This window comes from Orcinus orca, chromosome 18, assembly GCF_937001465.1.
Source record: "Orcinus orca chromosome 18, mOrcOrc1.1, whole genome shotgun sequence".
NCBI lineage: Eukaryota > Metazoa > Chordata > Mammalia > Artiodactyla > Delphinidae > Orcinus > Orcinus orca.
Window position 1 is genome coordinate 15,649,703 of NC_064576.1, and position 17,593 is coordinate 15,667,295.

A 17,593-nucleotide genomic window follows, 5' to 3' on the forward strand; every position below is an offset into this window, starting at 1 on the left:
CAATACTTGTTTAAAGGCTGTTCTTGAATAAAATGAATGCTTGGCTATCCCATGAAATTTCCATTCCAACCTGGGCTACTAACTTGAATCTAGGATCTTTTTAAGGGTAATTAAAAAATGAATATATATGAAGCAGTACTACAGTAGTTTGACATCTAGGTTAGTAAAGTCACTGTCCCATGTAATTTATAACAGGAAAAGAAACCACTGGGACAGAAAACATACAATAGCACCGTATGGAGCTGTCATTTCAATTCAGTGTCAGTCTCTGGCTGTACTTTCCTTCTACTTCTCCTTATGCTTTTACTACCATCTTCTCATCCATTCTTTCTATTGATTTCTGGACCTGACAAATAGCATTGGTTTTGAATAGAATTAAGAGGCATCTTGCCCACCTAATAACCACAACATGTCTGTTGGGTTTCTCATCTTATAACGCTGCAAGAAATAGTAAGCTGTAACTTACTTCTAAGTCATATATATTGCATTTTAAGCACTGTCTTATGAGCGTAACTATGATGCTATTCAACAATGGAAGGTGATTTATGCAGCTGAAAACCCGCTCCTGGTTTCTATTGAATGAGATTTCTGGGTAGGGTTCTCATTTTTTTCTTATGAGTTTCCCTACTGAATTTTATTTTAATGCATTGGGATAAGTAAATAAACCATTTCATTTTTATTTCCCATTCCATGAACTGCTTCTCAAGTAACTCGATTAATGTTCAAAACCAATATTTGAGTAGGCGTGTAATGTAATTAAAATTTCATAAAACCGTTATAGTCATAGTAGCTTAGTAAAAAGAAAGCTTATTTATCACACAAATGATTTCTTTGGATTTCTAATATGTACGTTATTTAGCTAACTCAGTAATAAAAAATACACATATATATATATATATATACACACACACACATGCATATACACACACAGACACACACACACACATGCACATTCCCCTTTTCTCCAGTGAAGTTTGTTCTTTGAAAGAGACACTTGATAATCAGTGTTTTCTTCTAAGAAAGAAACACTTTTTCTTGCAGTTTGGCCTATGGATGACTTAATAGGGTGAAGACAGAGATGGGTAAACTCCATTTATGTTTTCTGGATAAGATGACTTTGCATCCAGAAAGCTATGAGGTACTCTGTGTCTTACTGTGGAAGTGATATTGGAATTCTAGATCCTCTAAAACCCAAATGTAACTCACTGGTAGCCATTGCTTTAGTTCTCATGTATAGTGGTGAGTAGTATCATGTATAATACTGTCGTTCATGTGTCTATGTATTTGTCGTCTCTTTTTTCTTCCTTTAGTCTCGATAAGTTTGTCTGTCAGTGATTCTCAAAATTTAGTGCAAGTAAGAATCAAGCAGGAATTTGTTAAAAATGCAGATTCCTGGGCACAGAGATTCTGAGTGGTTGTAACTGACTGAAACCCAGGAATCTGCATTTTTTACAACCACCCCAAGGGAATATGATACAAGTGGTCCAAGAATTAATCTTTGAGGGCTTCCCTGGTGGCGCAGTGGTTGAGAGTCCGCCTGCCGATGCAGGGGACACGGGTTCGTGCCCCGGTCTGGGAGGATCCCACATGCTGCGGAGCAGCTGGGTCCTGAGCCATGGCCGCTGAGCCTGCGCGTCCGGAACCTGTGCTCCGCAACGGGAGAGGCCACAACAGTGAGACGCCCGCGTACCGCAAAAAAAAAAAAAAAAAAAAAAAGAATTAACCTTTGAGAAATAGTACCTGTGGGGACTGAAATCTCATCTTTTAGTTGAACTTCTTTGCAATTCCTCCTTGCGTTCATTGGCATGTTCTATTCATTTAAAACAGGTTGCTTCATACGGTGTCTGACTCAGAATAACACAACAGAGCAAAGTTTAGCATGGTGCTATCCAATAGAGATATATTGTGAATTATGTATCTAATTTTAAAGTTTATTATAGCCCCATTTAAAAGATAAAAAGAAATGGGTGAAATTTAATTTTAATAATACATTTTATTCAACTCAATATATCCAAAATATTGTCATTACAATATGTAATCAATATAAAAATATTGAGATGTTATATTCTTTTTTCATGCTAAATCTTCAGAATGTAGTATATAATTTATACTTAACAGCCCATCTCAATTTGAAATAGCCACATTTTGAGTGACCGACAGCTACGTGTGGCTAGTGGCTACCATATTGGACAGCACAGAGTTGGAGGACAGCACAGAGTTGGAGGACAGCATGTTCAAAAGTAAACAAATTACACCATGGTAAAACCAGTGATTTGCTAAGTCTCTTAATTTACATGTATCCACCAAAGCCAATAGGGCAATAGGGTATATTATGTTAGCCAGAAATGCATCATGCTAAGTAGTTTTGCCGAGGTCTGATTACCTGAGATACATTCTGTGGGATATGAAGCTATTTACTCTCATGTCCTTCTCTGTGGCCTCAGATCTTATGAAGGAGGACAGATAGACTCAATGGAGGCAGCTGGGGTCTAGATACCTCATCAGCTGGTCTTAAAATTCTACAAAGATCTTGATTTTCTAAACAATGGTTGGTACAAAACTTTGGCTTACTATTGGACTTAAATGCACTGTATTTATAAAACACTGACAAGGTTTCACTTACACTTGTTTACAATATATTCTGAAGGGCATCTGAAAAGCACAGACAAAATCAATGACTGCTCTTCACTGAGTACCAGTAACAGCGCTAATGAGAACTAACATTTATTGAATGCTTACCATGGGTCAAGCACTATTCTGAGGGCTTTGCGTACCTTATCTTATCCACTCCTCACAACAACTCTATATAGTGGGTATGATTATCATTCCCATTCTACAGACAGAAAAAACGGAAAAACAAACCAACCACCTGAGGCTCAGAGAGATGGTGCCACATGGCCGAGGCCACTTTAGCGGGTGGTGGAGCCAGGTGTGAAGCCAGGCACTTGAACTCTGGGATTAGTAATCTTAGACTAGATGCCAGGGTTTTTTCAATCTCACCACTATTGCCACTTTAGGGAGGATACTTCTTTGCTGGGCGGGCTTGTCATGAGCGCTGTGGGAGGTTCGGCAGCATGCCTAGACTCTACCAACTAGATAGCAGTAGCGCCCACCCACTCCAAGTTGTAACAACCAAAGCGGTCTCCAGACATCTCCTTGCTGGGGAGCAAAATCGCCCCTGCTTGAGACCCACTGCCATATACTGAATTATCTCCCTGTAACGTGTACAGAGAGCGATAGGTGCCTTAAAGCAGGAGATGCAACAAGAGAAGCAAGAGGATGGAGTGATTCGGCAAAAGGGCCATAAGCCAAGAAATCTAAGTGGCTTCTAGAAGCTGAGAAAAGCAAGGAAGCTGACTCTCTTTTAGAACCCCCGGAAGAAACCAGTCCTGCTCACACCTCGACTTTAGCCCAGTAAGACCCATTTTGGACTTCTGGCCTCCTGCACTGAAAGAAAATAAATCTGTGATGCTTTAAGCCTCGAAGTTCAGAGGAATTTGTCTTAGTGGCAGTAGAAAATGAATACAGTTCTTGGCCAAATGTCACCATGATGCTGTCCGATGGCTTTTCTTATTCCCATTTTCATGATTAGGCAATTGCAAACCAGAAATGTTAAACAACTTGCCTAGGGTCCCAAAACCAGGAAGGGTGGAACCAAGATTTAAAACTAGGGCACCTTATGCAAAATCTGAGCTTTTCCTACTTACCCTGAGGTGTTCCACTTATGTCTCGAATACCCCAATATAATACGATATTTAATCATCCCTGACAATTTGAAGATTTAGAGCATAGACCACATTCTTTGGGGGAGGTCTGGAAACAAACACCCCTTTCTAATTGAAAAAATACTTTTTCAAATTAGCAATTTTTAATATTAATGGCAATCATTTTCACTTTGATGGTTAGTTACACTTGAGGAAAGGATTCTGGTGATTTCCATATCAATCTGGGAAAGGGATTCTTATATATTTAAAGAGAGAAGTAGAATAAAGGTATCCTCAGGCAATGCAGACCAATGTCCTTAAACACTTGTGCTACCACTGACGCGGATCATTTTGACTGGCCATTCATTTCTAAACTTCTGGAGACATCTATCTACACAAAACTTCCTTCAAAGAGAAATATAAGTAACGGCAACAAAACTTAGACTCGCAATCAGCATTCTTTTTAGCATTATGATTAAGCAGCAGATTAATCTGACCTATGTGCCCTGCCTGTAAGACAATTCAAATATTGGAAAAGGCATTAATAGATCCTTAAATGAAGTAATATTCTATTCAAGAAAAATGTTCTCATTATGCAAAACTCTCGTTATCAGAATTGTGTTTATGGGTCATTTGCATTTCTAAATATTTGGCTTCTAAATATGAAGGCCTACAAGTCTATTATTTTTGTTCTTTCTTCCCATTTCCGAATCAATTTACCACTCTGGATGGCTCTATAACATGGTGATTAAAAGTACGGACTGTGGACTGTGGAGTTGCACAGCTCCAAGCCCTCAAGCCTGTGCCTACTTGCTGTGAGTCCTTGAGCAAATTACTGAACCACTTAAAGCTACAGTTTCCTCAACTGTCACACGGACATGATTACAGAACCTGCCTCAGAGGACTGCGGTGAGGATTCCCAAGACAATGAAAGCATTCAGCACACTGCCCGATTACTCCACGATACCTCCTGATTCTTTCCTACTCGCTTTTCCTGCCTACATACAGCATTTCCACTGTGACCTCAAACTATATGGATCACAGCAGAAGCCATGCCTTCCCTCTCTGTTCCCTGAAAATCTGCCAAGATTTTTCATTTTAATAAATGTCACCTCCATCCCTTTATTTAATTAGTAAGTAGGGTGACATCAGAATCTTCTTCCTCTGGTTCACGCCTAGTTCCCCACCTCTGCCACAAATCTCAACAATTTTGGTTATGCCCTACCTTGCAGATGGCTGTTATACCCTGTCTCTCCCTTTAAATCTACACATTCACTCCCTGAGTTTAGAGCCTCATCATTTCTTGCCTATCTCTTTCCCTGCCTATAATTTGTCCATTTGTCATCCATTCTCGACAGCCCTGCCACAGTGGTCTTTTGATAAAACGTGTGTATGACTATATCATTTCCCAGCTTAAAACTCAATCCCCATTTACTCCCAAGACAAACTAAAATAGAATCTTGGGGCCCAAGAAGCAGTGTTTCGTTTTGGCATTTTCTAAGTATTGTTTAATAAGTATGTATTTTTTAATTTTGAAAAATTTCAAACTTCAACGGAAGACGAGAAGGTGGTGCAATGAATCTTATCAGTCAGATTCGACAATTATTAAGATTTTGCCATACACGTTGACCTATCCTCTTTTTGTTTAAACATTTTAAAACAAATTCCAGACATCACCATTTCACAAGCAATGAACACTAATTCTTAGCTGTTATCTAATACCTTAGACCACACGATATTTTCCCAGTTCTATCAAAAATGTCTTTCTGCAGTTGGTTTCTTTGAAGAAGAATTAAATAAACGGACACATCACATTTGGTTATTAAATCTATTAGACCTTTTAAAATCTAGAACAGGCCTCTCCCCTACAATTAAGCCCGTCTTTTCCTTCTACCATTGATTTATTCTGGAAATGAACTGATTATCCTGTAGAATGTGCTACTTTCTGGAATTATCAGTCAGTTTCCTTGAGGTGTCATTTGACTTGTCCCTTTCCTGAATTTCCCATCGTTACTTTTTAAAACTTCCCAGAAAATTCTAATGTGCAGCCAGGACTGAGGATGACTTGTCTTTTTGCCATCACACTCAGTAGGATACTTTGCATTATTGTCCTTCTATGCAGTTATAATCATAGCCACTAACATTCACTAAGCATATCTACTACATGGCAGTCAATGTGCCCAGTACATTTCTTATGTTAAACTCATCACAATGCTACCAAGAGGAAATTGAGTATTAAAGAAGCTAGTAACTTGCCCAAGGAATCCAAACAGTAAGTGGTAAAGCTGGGACTCAAACCCTGGCCTAACTGACTCCCCAATCTATATTCTTACAACTAAGATGGACTGAATGACTCCTAATTTTCATTTAAGGACAGGTGAAGTCTGACTTTAAGTTGGAAGCAGAGCCTGATTATCCATTGCCAACCAAGCTGTGGTAGGTACCCTCTCCCCTCATAATGCCACGGTCACATCTTCCTCAACCTGTGCTTATGATCATTGCCCTTTTTTCTTTTTCTTTTTTTTTTTTTTTTTTTTTTGCGGTACGCAGGCCTCTCACTGTTGTGGCCTCTCCCGTTGCGGAGCACAGGCTCCGGACACACAGGCTCAGCGGCCATGGCTCATGGGCCCAGCCGCTCCACGGCATGTGGGATCTTCCTGGACCGGGGCACGAACCCTTGTCCCCCACATCGGCAGGTGGACTCTCAACCACTGTGCCACCAGGGAAGCCCCCATTGCCCTTCTTATTCCAACAACTAGACCTATGCTGTCCAAATGACATTAGACTAGCAGGCTATTAAAATGTGGTTTTGCCAAACTGAAATTTGCTGTAAGATTAATATACATACTGGATTTCAAAAGAAAAAACATAAACTACATCATTCATAACTTTTAAAATTGTTTCCATGTTGAAAAGATAATATTTTGGATATACTGACTTAAATGAAATATATTATTAAAATTAATTTAACTTGTTTATTTTTACTTGGTTTAATGTGGCTATTAGAATTTTTACAATTACAAATGTGACTCACATATCTCTATTTTCAGTGCTGAACTAGACCTTGAACTCCTTGAGGGCAAAAAGGTCTAGTTACCTTTTTCTTTGTAATTTGTGCAGTGCCCAAAACTGCCTGGTATAGAGTAGACAAATAATAAATGTAGGGCAAGTAGTAGACCTTGAGTTTTAAAACATAGGTCATACATTCAGCAGTATAGTTGGTACATTGTCAGACTCTCATTGCCTGTAAGATATTGATCAGAGATTTTTTTTAAAATTCACATTAAACTGATGGGGCTTCCCTGGTGGTGCAGTGGTTGAGAGTCCGCCTGCCGATGCGGGGGACACGAGTTCGTGCCCCGGTCCGGGAAGATCCCACATGCCGCGGAGCGGCTGGGCCTGTGAGCCATGGCCGCTGAGCCTGCGCGTCCGGAGCCTGTGCTCCGTGACGGGAGAGGCCACAACAGTGAGAGGCCTGCGTACCGCAAAAAAAAAAAAAAAAAAAAAAAAAAAAAAAAAAAAAACCACCAAAAAAAACCAAGCAAAACAAACTGATGATGTACTCCACTTGAGGAAGATATCATTAACATTCTAAATAAAAATAAAAATGCATTATCCACAGCAACGAAAAGAATAGCAAAGTTGCAGATTTTAGGTATAAAACATATGGATATAAATATCCCTGTCCACAGAATAAATGGTCTGTACTTGAATAAAACTGCTTTAGAAATCAAGTCTAGTGGTCATAAATCTCCTGAAGTTCAAGTGCTAATCAGAGTTCTGAAGATGCTGACTTTCTGGCTTTTGACCTGAAAGGCAAGCATGGAAAGTGCCAGGTCTGAATCATAAAAGCAAAATCCTTGTAGATAGTGAGGATTTGACATAACTTTCTGAAGTATCCACAGGGGTGAGGAGATTGTCAATGACAAGAACACTCAGCAGAATACAGTGTTTTCTTCCTCAGGAAAGCTTTACTAGCACTGAAAAGGTAACACCCAGGATAAGATGGAAACACAGCCTACTGCCTCTGGTACTTGTAATTAAACACACACACACACAGAGCAAGCAGAAAGTCCTCTCTCAGGATATCTCAATGAAGAGAATCCCCTCTGAAACAGTCAGAGGCAAAATGAATCCCCTTTTCTCATTTATCACCCGTCTACCTCGATGACTTGTACAGAATTATCTTTCTCTGGGTCATAGAGATGCCTGTGAACTTGACTCCAGAAATGAGCATCTGAAGGTTTTGTTTGAGTGAAGGAAGAAAATGTATTCTTTGGGACAACTTTAATTATATCGAGGCCTTGTCAGTGTGAAACAAAGATTTGAGGATCTTTCTCCCTTACTTTCCTTATTACTGTTGCTAGGAGTATTTGAACCTGAACCATTGTTTTATAAGCTCCTTAAATTTACTGCTTGAGGTACCAAGTTTCATCATACAGCATCTCTGTGATTATTGTATTATCTTGCCAGCAACTACAAAGAATAGCTACACTCTATACATTCCTCTTTTATTAAAACAAACTGAAGAAGCCCTAAAATCTGGGCTGTGGTTGAGAAAAATATATAAATAACCTTATCCCCACACTGGTCTTTCAAGGAAACCATGAAAGAACATTTTGTTTCTCTATGGAGTTTAATACTTCAAGATATAGAATTATGGTAATCAGAGTGCAACTCCACCTATGCCCCAACTGTCCAGTTTAGTTTAAATTTACTCTGCAGTGGGGGTGAGACTGAACTGGCCACTGCTGGAAGTTGTTACTGGTTCCATGAGGCACTCGAAAGTTGGACTTGTAACTGTTAAGTGTCTGTGCAGGGATTGAATTAAGAAGTCACATCCAAATAATTGCCCACACTATGTAAAATAAATCAGAAATAGATCATCTCGAAGTATTATAATATGATTAACTTCAAAACACCCCTGGATTCTAACCTTCATCCCCTCTGTTTTCAGTTGAGTCTAATTGGCGTATGCCTCCGTGGGTAATATTGGAAGTTTGAGTAATAACATTCACAGTTAATTCACAGACCAAAAAGAAAATATCCCAGTGGTTTGGATAAAAGTTCATATTTATTCAGTGCTTATATATCAGGAATTGTGTTAAATGTTTGAACGAACCTTCATAGCCATCTAAAGAAGTCAATAGCGTTACACCCTCTTCTTTTCACAAAGAAGGAAACTGAGGCTAAGAGAACTTAAGGAACTTGCCAAAATCACATTTTACTACTTGGCGGACCCAGGATTCCACCCTGATGAATGTTTTTAGGATGTATTCTCTTAACTGCTAAACCATTAAACTTTGCATGCTTTTGGTCTTAAACAGTCAAAACAGTAGGACAAGGAAGCAAACCACTATAAGAAGCTTTCCTGTTATTTCAGTATTTTCTGGTCAATCAAATTGGTCAGATTTAACTCCTCTGCTTTCTAAATAAAAGAGTATAACCAATTTAACTTCAAGAGATTTGAGAACAGGATGCCAATGGGCAAGTAAGAGGTGGCCTTCCTGACTATGAGTGGGTGGAAGAAATAAATTCATTATTCCTAGCCTTTATTATCAACAGAAGATATTTGGCTATGTTTTAAAATTAATCTTAGTTTTTTGTGTGCTTTGTTTTATGTGAGACTCAACCTAATTCTCTTTTGGTCTCCAGATGGGCAAAGACATTGCATATCCTAGCAGCAAAGGTATCTCATTCAAGGCTGTCTTAGTGAGAGAACTCACTTCTCACGTATTTTAGAAACATTTATCTATTTTGGGTAGCACATCACGTCAAACAGCCTGTGGATAGAATATTTTGCTCCAGGTAAAGCTGTTCAAATCCTCTGCTGAATATACAGTAAACAGAACATTACACAGGAAGCTGCTGGGGGAACATATGGTCTTTGTCAACAGTGAAATCTCTGAACTGTACAGCGTCATTAGCAATGGACTTAAGAGATTCAAATACAGAACCGCACGTGTTCACATAAGCTCTAGTGACGCAATCATTTGTGCTGGTTAGGGCCAGCTGACAGCATCTGCCTTCTATTTAAAGGTGCACAGGAAGCGGGAGGGAGTACCTGACATGTAAAATAATAGACTTTCGGATGAGAAGCAACAATATGCCTGCCCAAAGCTGGGATCTTATCATTTCAATGAGTCAGATCATTAAATCTGAATTATGGTCCATAACGATTCACTAGGTTAAAATTATGGAAAGCTGGTCTCTTGCCAATAAAATTAAACCCATACTACTTTATTTTCAGCTAGGATAGTCAAACATATGTGTCACATAGCAGCCTTCCCTGGTGCAATGAAGATGCAAATTGAAAGCTGCAAGTTATAGCCCCAAGCTATTTTTACCCTTATAAATGGGAAAAGACAAATTATTAACATGTAATTCACTTGAGACTTATGCAATTTTTCTGCCTGGAGAGATGTTAGAATATTTGGGGAGTACATTAACTACCTTTAATCCACACATAAAACCCTCCTTGGTGGTCTAGAAGACTACTTGTCTATTTTTAGTATATTCTTTTTTTCCCCTTAGGTGAATGGTTATTTGCGTAGCACTTATGTGTCTTTCAGCCCTAAAATTCCATGGGGCTTATGAAGCTAGTCTCCAAAGATGGCCTCCAATGAGCCACGGCTTCCAGGATTTATACCCCGTCTAGTCCCCTATCCCATGGCACCTGGACTTATCTGTGTGACCAAAATAATAGAGTAGAATTGACATCGTGTGACTTCTAAGACTCGATTTTTGGAATCCTTGTAATCCGTTGGAATGCCTGCTGGAAGCCAGTTGCCATGTAAGAAGTCCAACTGCCCTGATACTTCCATGTGGTGAAGATGCCCAAGATACCAACATGAAGAGGCCATGTAAAGAGCAAGAGAGAGGGATGACTGGCCAGCTCCCACCTGGTCCAGCCATCCCAGCTGAAAGACTAGACATGTGGGTAATAAGCCATCTTGTGTATTATAGTCCCAAAAGATGGCATGCAGAGAAGAACCATGGAAATCATTGAACAGCCAGAAAGAAAGTCTTAGACACAATACCTCATTTGAGCCACTTCCACCACTTCCCCCATTCACGTCTCCCTGGGTGAGGCCAGATGTCAGAATGTAAAGAAGAGTTGTCCCAGTTTTATTTTGCCAGAATTTTAGGCACAGAGAATCATAGGTAAGATAACACAGTTGTCATTTTCTTAGTTTTGGTGTAGTTTGCTACAGAGCAATAGATAATCAGATTAGGATTTTATCAGTGCTCTAAAAACTTACTGGTAAAAGTGAATTTATTCTAAAAGTTAAGACCCAATGTAGAATTTGTTCTGCTTAGACTTCAAAGGGAGCTGACATAAGCCCTTTCAAGGAAAGGCCAGTTACTCATACAAGTTTTGTCCAGAAACTATTTTTTTTTTTATAACCAACTCAAATTTCTCATGTTATAAATAGAGCTCATTTTTTTTCTATTCTCAGATAATACAGAGACTATCCAGTCACAGACTTTTACAAAATTATTGCTTTCATATCTAAAGGTCATTCTTAAATTACCACCTATGTTTCTCTACAACACGATTATAAAAAACAGAGGCGGCACGGGGATTCCCTGGTGGCGCAGTGGTTGAGAGTCCGCCTGCCGATGCAAGAAACACAGGTTCGTGACCCGGACCGGGAAGATCCCACATGCCGCGGAGCGACTGGGCCCGTGACCCATGGCCGCTGAGCCTGCGCGTCCGGAGCCTGTGCTCCGCAACGGGAGAGGCCACAACAGTGAGAGGCCTGCCTACCGCAAAAAAAAAAAAACAAACAAAAAACAGAGGCGTCTTTGGAGTCAAGGAGACACCCCGCCTCCATTTGGATTTCAGCTCTGCTACTTAAGATGATACAGCCCTCAGTGGGTTTGCAGATCTCAGTGAGCTTCCGTTTCCTGCCTTGCAATATGGGGTAATGATGCCTAAATTATTTGTTTGCTGAGAGGGTTAATATGAGACAAAGTAGTAGGTGAAGGGCTGAGCACTGTGTTGGATGTAATAAATGGTATTAAATGCTAGCCTTTCAAATGTTATCCCCTTCTGATCTTTAGGCATCTTCGTTTCTTCACAGACTCTTAAGTTGAAGTAATCAAAACTGGGTATCATCTTTTGCCTAACGTGACTCAAGATCTGAGGAGGCCAGCTCAGAAGGGAAAGTCCTGAAGGTGACCTCATTCTACCTCTCAGGTCATTCGTCAGCTCCGATGTGTACTCAGGAAGGCTTAGAATACAGAAGCACCATCCCCTACTAAGCGAAGTAAGTCAGAAAGAGAAAGACAAATACCAGATGATATCACTTATATGTGGAATCTAAAATATGACACAAATCAACATATCTATGAAACAAAAACAGACTCAAAGACATAGAGAACAGACTTGTGGTTGCCAAGGGTGAGGGCAGGTAGGGGAGGAATGGATTGGGAGTTTGGGATTAGCAGAGGCAAACCATTATATATAGAGAGGATGGATAAACAACAACGTCCTTCTGTATAGCACAGGGAACTATATTCAATATCCTGTGACAAACCATAGTGGAAAAGAATATATATATATGTATAACTTAGTCACTTTGCTGTACAGAAGAAATTAACACAACACTGTAAATCAACTATACTTCAATAAAAGTCTTTAAAAAGCACCATCTCAGTGGAGGTAAGCTGCAAGGTACGGGAGCGGTTCAGGATATACCTGCAAGCCAGTGTCGGCAGGTGTCAGTCAGGCTGACGCGGCTTTCAAGGGCAGGGGATGACACTGCCTCAGCCCTCAGCAGGCTCTGCATATCACTTTGTTTCAGTTTCATACAAATATCATGGAAGATGGAAGGGATCACAGAAGTCATCTATCTTAACCTCCTTATTTTATAGATGAGGAGACAGTCTTAACATAAATGAAGGGAAAAGGTCAGACGTCTCAGGGCGAGTTTATGGTAGAGTTGGGACAAGGATCCATTTCTTCTAGAGCAGGGCCAGGCCCTCTGTGTCACGCCAACCACCCCCAGTAGCTCAGCTATATGGGGAAGGATCTCTCTGACTCTTTGATCTATTGTTCTGCACATATAGGCTGGATCCATTCCTTCTGTTTCTAGCATCGAGTATGACCTAGTGGCTCAGGGAATCAGCCTGAAGTCCAGAGGCTGACTTCAAGTCTAGCACTGCTATCTGTCTGTCCTCTACATTCTCGAGCTCTGATTTCTGTCTTCTAAGATGGGACGAACAGACCTCTGACCTCCTAGACTCGTTTGGGGGACAACATGTGGAAAACTTAGCTTAGTGACTGACATACAAATGCTAGCAGCTCCCTTCACCCGCATGATTTCCCCTTGTCATCAAGTGACCTTGCATCTCCCCCAAGTTCTCCTTGTGTTGCTGGTTATTCTCATTCTATTTACATTGGCTTCCTCCACATGCTCACACCCTGCCTCTTTCCACTAGATACCACCTCTTTTTCACATTTATATCCACTATTCTGGGTCTCCCTTAAAGTGTCACCTCCCTCCTTTTATTGTCAAATGGAGATTAGAGCTCTGATCTGTCTGTCAGAGCCAAGTCAGTGTGAGAGTTCCATGAACCACTGTACAACTGCACATGTTATCAGCATTCGATGACCATTTGAAGTTATTTTTCAAGGCAGTGCTTTATATATTGTGGACCTCAGGCAGTAACAGGGTACCCCCGAGGTTCCCTGGCACACTGGCAGGGGTGGCAGGGAGGAGCCATATTGATTTTCATCCCGGATTTAACCTTCCATATGTATGATGTGTACACACACACACAACTGTATGTGTGTATACGTACACACACAATTGCATCAGTGTATATGCACACACAATCACATGCATGTATATGTACAACACACAATCGCATGTGTACACACACAAATTGTATGTGTGTATACGTACACACACAATTGCATCAGTGTATGTCCACACACACTCACATGCATGTATATGTACACACACAATCACATGTGTGTACATGCACACGTACACAATCACATGCGTGTATATACACACAACCACATGCATGCATATGTACAACACACAATCACATGCATGCATATGTACAACACACAATTGCATGTGTGTATATGTACACACAGAATCGCATGTGTGTATATGTACAACACACAATCGCATGTGTGTATATGCACACACAATTGCATGCGTGTATAGCACACTCACACAATCACATGTGTGCATATGCACACACAATCACCTGCATGCATGTGTACAACACACACAATTGCATATGCGCACACGCACACACAGCTGCATGTCTGCACGCACACATGCAATCACATGTGTGCACATGCATAACACACATCACATGTGTGTACATGTACACACAATCACATGCATGTATATGTACACGCAACTGCGTACGTGTATATGTACACACACGTATAAAACCTCACGTTTTGGCATAAGCTTTACCTTGAACAAGTGATATCCCAGCTTCAAAAAAAAAAAAAGAAAGAAAACCACTTCTCTAACATATCAATTAACCTGGGTCAAAGAAGATATTTACATTCTGGAATAAAAGTTGCCATGTGAACCTTGAATTCAAGAGAAACTTGTATTACTTGTTTCCTTTAAGTGAATAGTGGATTGAAAGAAGAATTTACGGCAGGTCCAGGATGTAGAAGAATGCACTCTTTTCCTAAAAATCCATAAGAAAATTTTGGGAAAAATATACATTTTTTTGGTTTCCTTTTCCTTAGCATAAAATTTTTGTTAAAATACCCTAAACTTGGTGGCTTTGTTGCAGGAGGACATGCAGACTATTTTAATCGCTCTAACTGAAGCCGGGCATTGCTCATTTCTGAACACTGCCCTGTGTATGCAGAGTGGGAAGCGCTGCTTGGCCCATGCTGCCTTTTCTGCACTGCCAGCCACAGAGACAGGAACCACCATCAGCAGCATTTTCTCAGACTACTACGAAGGACAGCCGTATATACTGTATATCACGTGTATAATAAAGAGGGTATATGAGTGGGGATAATTAACATCTGAAGAACCATCATAACTTAGGAGTTTACAGAGCCCACAAATTTAGAGTGTTGCCGGTAGACTCATCAGCAATGCAAACAATAGAAAATGAAATAAGGCCTCAGTTACGCTGCTGCTGCACATACAGTGTCACTTTGTGTAGATTCACAAATCTGAAGCTACATCGCTTTGTACACAAATAAGAAGCTGAATAATAAACAGGAAGAGTGAGAATGATAGACTAATGGGTAATAAATTGGTCTTGCATTGTAATAAACACATACTAAAGAAGGGAGCTGAGTCTAAACACGTTTGACACAGAGCCAATACTGACAGTAATTGTATAAAGTACACATACAGCTCAGCCCCAGATCACTCTGCCATGGGTTCTTTTAACACATCTTTTATTTGGAGAGAAAAAACATATTTTATTGCCTTGATCAAAACAGGGATTGGCTTCTTTCAGTAAGTTTTACAGGAAAAGCAATTTAAAGTTTTAAACTTAAATTCTAGAAATGTGTCTGTTAGGACAAAAGGACTGTATGTGCTAAAAGTGGAGGGAAGTGGCTATTTAAAAAATACAAACAGGTTTCCAGAATGGTCAATTTTTTTTTTTGATCTCTTTATCTACATCTGAAATAGAGTAGTAACCTCTCCAAGGGGTTTTGGTGACCTGTAAGAATGGGATTTTGTGATATTAGGAGTCAAAGTTCTACATGGTCACCTAATAATCTGCCACTCGGCAGGCGAATAGCAGGTGACCACTGCCCTCGTTCCAATGCAGCTGCTGCCTCTCTGTAATTCTACTCCAAATTTATTTAACATTCTAGATTCATTCTACCCCTTGGTTGAGTATTACAAATAACACCACTACCATTAAAAATAACTCAGTGCATCTGTAGCCCGGGACTGTATTTGCATAAAAGCAAAATGAAACATAACATAAAATGCACTTCAGGTACACAGATCAGTGCTGAACAGTGTGGGAAGTTGTTTAAAAGGAAAACGGATTCTCGTATAGAAATGCCTTTTAGCATGATGCCCTTTTCTTTTCTTCTTTTTTTTCATCTGTCTGCTCTGTCATAATGAGGGGATGTTTATGACTGAAGTGTTCACTAGACCCCAATCAAGAGTTATCAGAGGGCTTCCCTGGTGGCACAGTGGTTGAGAGTCCGCCTGCCGATGCAGGGGACACGGGTTCGTGCCCCGGTCCAGGAAGATCCCACAGCGTTTGGACAGTTGGGCTCCTTCCTTCCATGTTTGTATATTCATTATAAGAGGTGGTTTGGAATGGTGCCTGTGAGTCTTGTCTGTTTCATAGCTGTCAAGTATTATGGATGTTAAAGAATTTTGCATAATATTGCAGAATACAGACTGATTAGAAGCTCAGCCCAAAGGAATGTAAACAGGAGGGATTTGGGAATGAAGACCTAAAAATGGGCGCAGTTGCTTTTCCATGGGAAAATGCGTTAGCCTGGCCATTTTCAATGCTTTCGGAGGAACAACATGCATTTTAAACATACGTGTCTCTATCTAAATTCAGACTTTACTACACAGGGGCTATTTGGCAATGTCTAGACACATTTTTATTTGACACAGCTTGGAAGGCAGTCAGAGGATGCTACTGTCATCTAGTCGGTAGAGACTAGGGACACTGCTAAACATCTGACAATGCACAGGGTAACCCTCACAATAGAGAAGTGTCTGCCACAAAATGACAATAGTGCCAGGGTTGAGAAATGGTGATCTATACATAAAGTACCCTTATTTAATGTGAGGAAGTTCAGAAAAACTGCCCTTTTCTTAGGTAATATTAAGTCCTCAAGTACCAAAATGAACAAAAGATAGCTCATTCCATACGTTTATTTGAAAGATGTTTTTTTATTTGCTTGCTTACATTATTATCAAGAGGTCATACCTAAGCCATTCTGTTACCCTTTGCAACCACTACAGAGAGTTCAAGTCTCCTCCATGTCAGTCTCCCTAACAGGATAAATAGAGTCAAGGAGACATTGTTTTTGATCGGGCTCAGACACTACGTGTGGATTTTCGCATGCATCAAGTAAAAGTTTAAAACCTCTGACTCCTTCCCACAACTTTCTATTTTCACGTCTCTCTTCTCTTCCTCTTCATTTCTCTCTTTTTATTTTCCTTTCTTGCTCCTTCTGATATGATTCAATATGGAAGTCTTAAAATGTCTCCTTAGTTTGATTTATTTGAATTCTATTTAATAAACATCTATTGAGCATTTTTATATCCAATGAGGAAGATTTTTTTCTCAGCTGCTTAGCATAATAACTAGAGTGCAGGACCCAATTTTTTTTTAAAGGTGACAGGTGGAGAACTACGGCTTCGTGGCAGGACAGAGAGAGGCAACTGAACGAACAGAAGCTCTGCGTCAGCAAAGTGTAGAGCGTTGATGGAGAACGGCTTCTAGTCCCATTTTCTGCAGTGAGGGGTGGCTCAGGAAACTACTGACAGTTAAAGAACACGCATGGCGGTTGGCTATAGAAGCTGGAAGAACGTAAGGTTAATGAAAAAATTTCTACTTTGTTAGGCTTCAAGAAAGAACTCTGGAAGATTTTGTAGCAAGGGAATGTCACAAGCCAGTAGATACATGAGGAAGATTAATCTGGATAGCAGTGGACAGACGGATTGGAAGGTAAAGAAAATGGACATGGGGGACTAGTTAGGTAATGGCAGCTTGAATGAAGGGGATGGCTCTAGGGGAGACGAAGAAGAATTAGCAAGTCAGACAGTGAAAAAGTTGTTAGAATGGCCCTGGACTATATACAGAAAGGGAAAAAAGGGAATGATTTAGAATCGATTCAAGGCTTCTGGTATAACGGTGGACTCATTAAAAGAAATATGGACTCAGAAGGAAGA

The 17,593-nt window shown here is 40.1% G+C and overlaps 1 protein-coding gene across 1 annotated transcript in view; it reads right to left on the reverse strand.

The window, feature by feature from the left end:
• The window catches only part of GPC6 (glypican 6), a 1,088,996-nt gene that overhangs the window by 430,999 nt on the left and 640,404 nt on the right, over positions 1-17,593 (reverse strand). The gene's annotated exons all lie outside the window — the stretch shown is intronic.